This window comes from Dendrobium catenatum, unplaced genomic scaffold, assembly GCF_001605985.2.
Source record: "Dendrobium catenatum unplaced genomic scaffold, ASM160598v2 fragScaff_scaffold_1493, whole genome shotgun sequence".
Taxonomy (NCBI): domain Eukaryota; kingdom Viridiplantae; phylum Streptophyta; class Magnoliopsida; order Asparagales; family Orchidaceae; genus Dendrobium; species Dendrobium catenatum.
In genome coordinates, this window is record NW_021319955.1 from 95,872 (window position 1) to 102,106 (window position 6,235).

The window sequence follows — 6,235 nt, forward strand, 5'->3', positions numbered from 1 at the left end:
AAACCATAATAGACAAGAGGAAACACAAAAAGAAAAGCCCACACCAAATGGCCAGCAGAAACAACCACCAGCAAAACCTCCAGTAGGTCACGACACCACCAGAAACAAAAGCAAAGGATCACCTTCTTCACATCACTGATGGACCAACCACCAAAATGCAAGCTCCAGGTATTCCAAAAAAAAAAAATAAACCCCATAAAGCTAGCAAATAGAACCAACAAACCCACTCAAAAAGAAAGATCATAAAGAAAAAAATCCCTAGCACAAAAAAAGAACAAAACATCAACCAAAAAACACACCAATTATATAGCAACATAAGGGACCCCAGAAGCCTCCAGTTCAAGTAGCCCATAAAGAGGAGTAGGACAGTTAGACCAATTAATATCAGAAACACCATTGAGGTCACAACCCCATCTAGCTAACCCAATAAGATAATCACCATTTTGCAATGGCGCAAACCCAATAATGAGGCCACCAGTGCTATCCCTTATAGTCCCACCAAAACCAACATCCATATCAGAAACAGCCACATCAACATTTAATTTAAAGAAGCTAATATGGGGCTTGTTCCAATGAATAGCATGAACAGCAGAAGGAATACACTCATGGTTACACATCAAAACATCAAGCACAGAGGAGCAATTTTTAAAATTATTAATAGAAATCAAATTGACAGCTAAAAGAGCACCAACCTTATCTTTGATTTTCTGAATGACATTATGGTGACACATCCTAATACCATTAAAACGGGAGTTATTCCTTTCAAACCAGAGAAACCACAAAATAAGAGAAGGAATAAGGTTATGAATGTGGCCTTTAGTGTTACTTAAACAACATTTAAGAAGAGACTTAATGGAGAGATGAGAATTAAATCAATTAAGCTAAAATAGATCATCAAAGTAGACCCAAGTTTTGGTAGTCATAGGACCAGATAAGAAAACATGATGCATATTCTCCACGTGAAAGCAACATTAACACTTAGAAGCTAAAATAAAACCTTTTTTGATAAGATTATCTTCCGTAGGGATAAGTCTATGCAAAACTCTCCAAATAAAAATAGAGACAGTAGAAGAAAAACTCTTATGGCAAATATTAATGAAAATATTATCAAAATTACCCTTTACTCTAAAGGCATGCCAGGCACTTTTTAAGGAAAAATGACCATCTTTAGCTAATTCCCACAAAATAGTATCCTTAATGTTAGAATTAATAGACAAATTTAAAATACGTTGAAGGACATAATCAGGAACCAGATTAGAAAGCTTATCAACATCCCTATAATTATTATTAAAAAAAGAGTTAACTTTAACAGAATCATTAGAAGTAGAGTTGAGAATGGAGTCAATAGACTCTTTACCAAGCCATTTGTCTTGCCAAAAGAAGATGTTACCTTTACCAAGACCCCAAGAAATAAAGGGCTCCACATCCCATTTGACCTTACACAACCTTCTCCAAACTTTAGAAATACCTAACATAGAAAAAATATTAGATGGGCGTTTACCAGCACAATATTTAGCTAACATAAAAATTAGCCCATAGGCTTTCTTTAGCTCATAATTATACCACAGTTTAAAAGAGAAAGCTTTAGCAAGATCCTTTAAATTCTTGCAACCAAGCCCACCTTCCTCCAAAACACCACAATACTTCTCCCAAGCAGCCCAATTAATTTTAGAACTAGAAGAAGTACCTTTCCAGAAGAAATTATTGATAAGCTTATGAACATTATTACAAACAGCTTGAGTAGGAGAAATGGTTTGAAAACCGTACACCGGTAAAGCATAAAAAACACTTTTTATTAAAGTAAGTCTACCATAAAAGCTAAGAAAATTGGAATCCTAAGAAAGAAGCTTATTCTGGACATAATGTTATATATATATATATATATATATATATATATCACCATTTTAATGGGTGAATTAGGATGACTAGGCAAAGATGAGTCACTTAGCCGCTCTAAAAGGCCCATTGTTAGTCTCCTTAAACAAGTCACTCGTTGTCTGGGCGACTTACATGTAATATTTTATTAAAAAAATGGACCACATGGATAAATGGTGTATTGGATTTAGAATGATATATATATATATATATATATATATACCAAGTATGAAACTTGTATTGACATTAAATTTGAAGATTTCTCAAATTAGGACATTGATTTTTCATATGTCCAGGTTTCCTACATCTAAAATAAATAACTTCAAAAGAAATCTTACCATTTTTACCTTTGTTCAACTTTTATTGATGCTTATGCTTGTGCTTTAGTAAGCTTTCCAATTTGCTTATTAACTCATCACTTTCGTCATCTACTAAGCCACTTTTCTCCATGTCTTCAGCTTTTAGCACTATCGTTTCACCTGCATTCAAAAGTCTTTGACCCAAACTTTGTTCGTAGGCAATGAGTGAGCCAATCAAATTACAAATTTTTTTATTCACAAATAGCAATATTTTTGGCATCAAATTTATCAAGTATACAACATAGAATTTTATTGAATTTTTCAAAGTTTGAAAATTCTTTACCTAAAACATGCAATGATGTCACAATTTGAAAAAATCTAGTATACATGTCTAAGATCGTCTCATAAGGTTTCATGCAAAATAGTTCATAATCATGCATTAAATATTCAACTTGGATTGCTTGATTTCACTAATGCATTCGTATATGGTGTGTAATTTATCCCAAATTTTCAGTAGTGCACGTGGATACTAACAAATAATCTTCAAAATTTAAAGCACAGAAAAAATAGTTTAAAAGTTTTGCATTCAATTGAGTATTAATTTGTTCTTCCCTACTTCATTGATTAAAAGAAATATTAGTTCTAATTCCTTCTATAACACATGACAGTACAGAATAACCAGTTAAATTTTTTTTCTATATTTGCTAAACAATCAATTGCGAGAAAGTTGACATGCAAATTTTTTAAAAATCAAAAGTAAAAGAAATATTATTGCTCTTATTATTACTCTAATAATTAAATTCAATTTAAAATAAAATTTAAGAATAGATTTCTTTTATTAAATAGAGCTCAAATACAAAATAACTTTACCCCATATCTTTTCATATTATCACGAATAAAACAAATTTATATTCAATGGTTGATCTAATAAATAAGATTTAATCGAGGCCGCTAAATGTAGGGTTTCATTCTAATGTTCCATTGCATAAAGCTGGTTCAGGTGCAGATTGACGGTCCAGCGCTTCCTCTCACAAACAAGTGGCTGTCAGTCCTACTATTCACAGTAAGCAAAGGACAAAAAGACAAAAAAAGAGAAAGGGGATAAGAAGTTCACTGAGCTCGCGTCAGAGAGGGAGGGGTCTCTCATTTTTTGAAAGGCATGCGAGGTTTCCATTTTTGGGGCTCTCTCTCCCTCGATTGAACAAGCCCCTCCCTCACCCTTCAGCTTATGAAGGGCCGAGCAACTAACGGCTATCTCCTCTCCGATGATCGTGCCGCTAGTTCCGACCAGCTCCAGCCACTTGGACTTTAGGTCCAATTCCTATTTGTCCGACCCAACTGCAATGCCATACCTCATCTTAACAACCTCCCACACCGACCTCGACCTCCCAGCCGAACTGCCATCCACCGGCGAGTCCCAGCCTGCCGACCTGACCTCACTGACCTAAAACTCTTATGTGGTCGGCCTACCTGTTGGCCTATCGTAGCTCTGACCCGTCGACCTCACCAACTCAACACCGATCATGAACCTATAGCCATCCCAAGCTACTACTTATCTTCGTCTTCCATCCAAATAAGAATAAAGAGCAACTCATAAAAAAAGGTGTAAGAGATGGTGGTTGCTCTGTTTAGGCTACAACAAATGATGGAAGGAAAGGTGAGTAAATTCTCTAAGTCTTAGCCCACAAAGAGCATGTGAAGTCTAATGAGATTGTGAGATCTATTGGATGTTGACCTAAATTTTCATTCGAGTGCCCTCAAAGATTTTGATTGATTTAATAAAGCCTCGTCGAGTCCAATTCGAGCTCGAATCAGCTCGAATTGAGCCGAGTTAGACCCATTATTTTTTAATAGGCTAGATTAGTCTATTTAAGCCTCGTCGAGAGCCTGATTTCAACTCAAATTTAATTTCAATTAGGGCTCAATTGACTTCCTCATGATTTGAAATGGTTCCCAAATCAAAATTCCTCTCTTAGTCCGACCCGATGCCTCCCTTCCTTCCATAGCACCAACAGCAGGTATAAACACCTCTTCTTCTTCCTCCCATGACTTCATGTACTTCTTCTCCTTCATCTTCTACTTCTTCTATCTTTTCTACCTCTTCTTCTTAATTTTCTCTTCCACCTCTCTATTCTTCTTCTTCACTACTTCTTTCCCATTCTCCTTTCCCTCTTTCCTCTTCTTCTTCTTATTACCTTCTTCTTCCATTCACCTCATGTGGTTGGCATTCTGTATATAATAAACCTAGATGAATCTCAAGCATACTCTTTTGAATTTTTTTTTAATTAAACATACTTCTAAGGATTTATTGAGAAAGTATGGTTGTGTAATTAGAAACTTTATGTCAATTTGTTCTAAGCAATCTTGTGAATATTGCATAATGATCATTCGATGAAATGCCCCTAAAAGGAAGCCATGGTCACATCGCTTGCATTGAAACCTTAGATGATAATCTTGTTCATATGGAAATTCCCTCAATGCAAAGTTCAGAAGCTTGCCAAAAAAGAAATCATTAGTAACTTCACTTATGTTATTTGTTAAGATATCAATATATTCATATTTGAGAGGATTTAATATGAAAGACATTGAGCTATATGCATGTTCTTTGCCTTCCCTAACATATAAATCAAATAGTGTAATTTGGTGAGATTATTTTTTAGAATTAATGATAATTACTTTTCTTCCACTTCTTTTGTGAGTTCTCTGGAAGTGGAATAAGACGTTTACGACTTCAACAAAGTTGGTATTAAGTATGCTATCTCTGATTTCTTTGTTTCTAATTCGTCCCTAGGTGAATGCATTTCTATGGATAATTTTCCTTTTCTGACTATCGAAAATTCAGGTTCGCCATCTAATCTTGACACCTGAATTTTTAGCCACGTTGATTGGTTACTTCTCCTTGCCTGATTTGACATTTAAGGGGAGTATGAAAACACATGAGCTGTGCTCAAATTTTGGTAAAGTTTGGCAAACACCTAAGAGAAGAATCTAATGCCATTTATAAGTTTGAGATACTTGACTCTATATTGATTCTACCTGTGGAGAACCATACAGATTTTGTTTTACAAGTTAATATTCCAAGATTTTATACCTGCTAGTAATCCTGATCATTTTTTTATATGATATTTAATTTCTTTGTGTAGTGGTGAGCTTTACCTTTTTTGAAAGATGAAAATATATTGCATTTTCTATGGTTGTCTTGGATTCCAGTTTTTAGGGAATAATGAAGATGCTTATGAAGGTATATTGCATTTTTTTTAAAGTCAATTTTATTCACCACATGTTGGATTTCTGGCTTAAACGTTCTTTTAAAGCTAAGTGCTCTTATTTTGGTTTGAGAAGAAAATATGCTGAGATCTTTATAGATCTAAATTTTTCAGAATTTGTTATTTGGATATAAAAAAAAACTATTGGATGTTATTCTCATTGCAATAGGATTTGTTCTTGATGCAAGAATCGTTGAAATCGGTGTTTTCCTTAAAGGAGTTTTAAAGGAGAAAGAAACACAATGTATTCCTTAGGTGTTAACACTAAGTGAGGTTGGTAGTTTTGTTATATGGCATGAAGAGGTGTAGTTGTTTTTATTCTAATTCTTAAAGATACATGGTTTCATGATAGTGAATATGTTTGAATGGACTTTCCTTCTTAAGAGAATGTGAAAGTTATGTTTAGCATTTGAGACTCTTTTTTGTTGGTTTGATATCACAAGCATTATTCAAATATTTGTAAAAGTGCATGGTGGGCTTATCAACATTACTTGTGTCGAGGCCGATCCCTTATGTGATATGAAAGGATTTGATTTGAGTTCCAAACTTTTTTTTAGAAACAAAATAAGTGCAGATTTTGATTTGATTTGGTGTTCCAAACTATTTTGGGAAAATGCTAAATGCAGTTTTTCTTTGTTTTGGTGTTCCAAACTGTTTTGGGAACAAATTATATGCAGATTTGCACTGTTTTGGGAACAAGTTATATGCAATTTTTTCACTGTTTTGGGTTCCAAGTTTTTTTGGAAACACACCAAGTGCAGATTTTGATTTGGGTTTGGATTCCAAATTGTTTTT

At 34.2% G+C, this 6,235-nt stretch overlaps 1 long non-coding RNA gene across 1 annotated transcript; it reads left to right on the top strand.

The window, feature by feature from the left end:
- The first annotated feature begins 3,283 nt into the window (after nucleotides 1-3,283).
- LOC114581068 lies at nucleotides 3,284-5,316 on the top strand. Its single transcript, XR_003702867.1, has 2 exons — nucleotides 3,284-3,831; nucleotides 4,966-5,316. It is a non-coding gene; the product is annotated as an uncharacterized LOC114581068 (long non-coding RNA).
- Nucleotides 5,317-6,235: the final 919 nt, after the last annotated feature.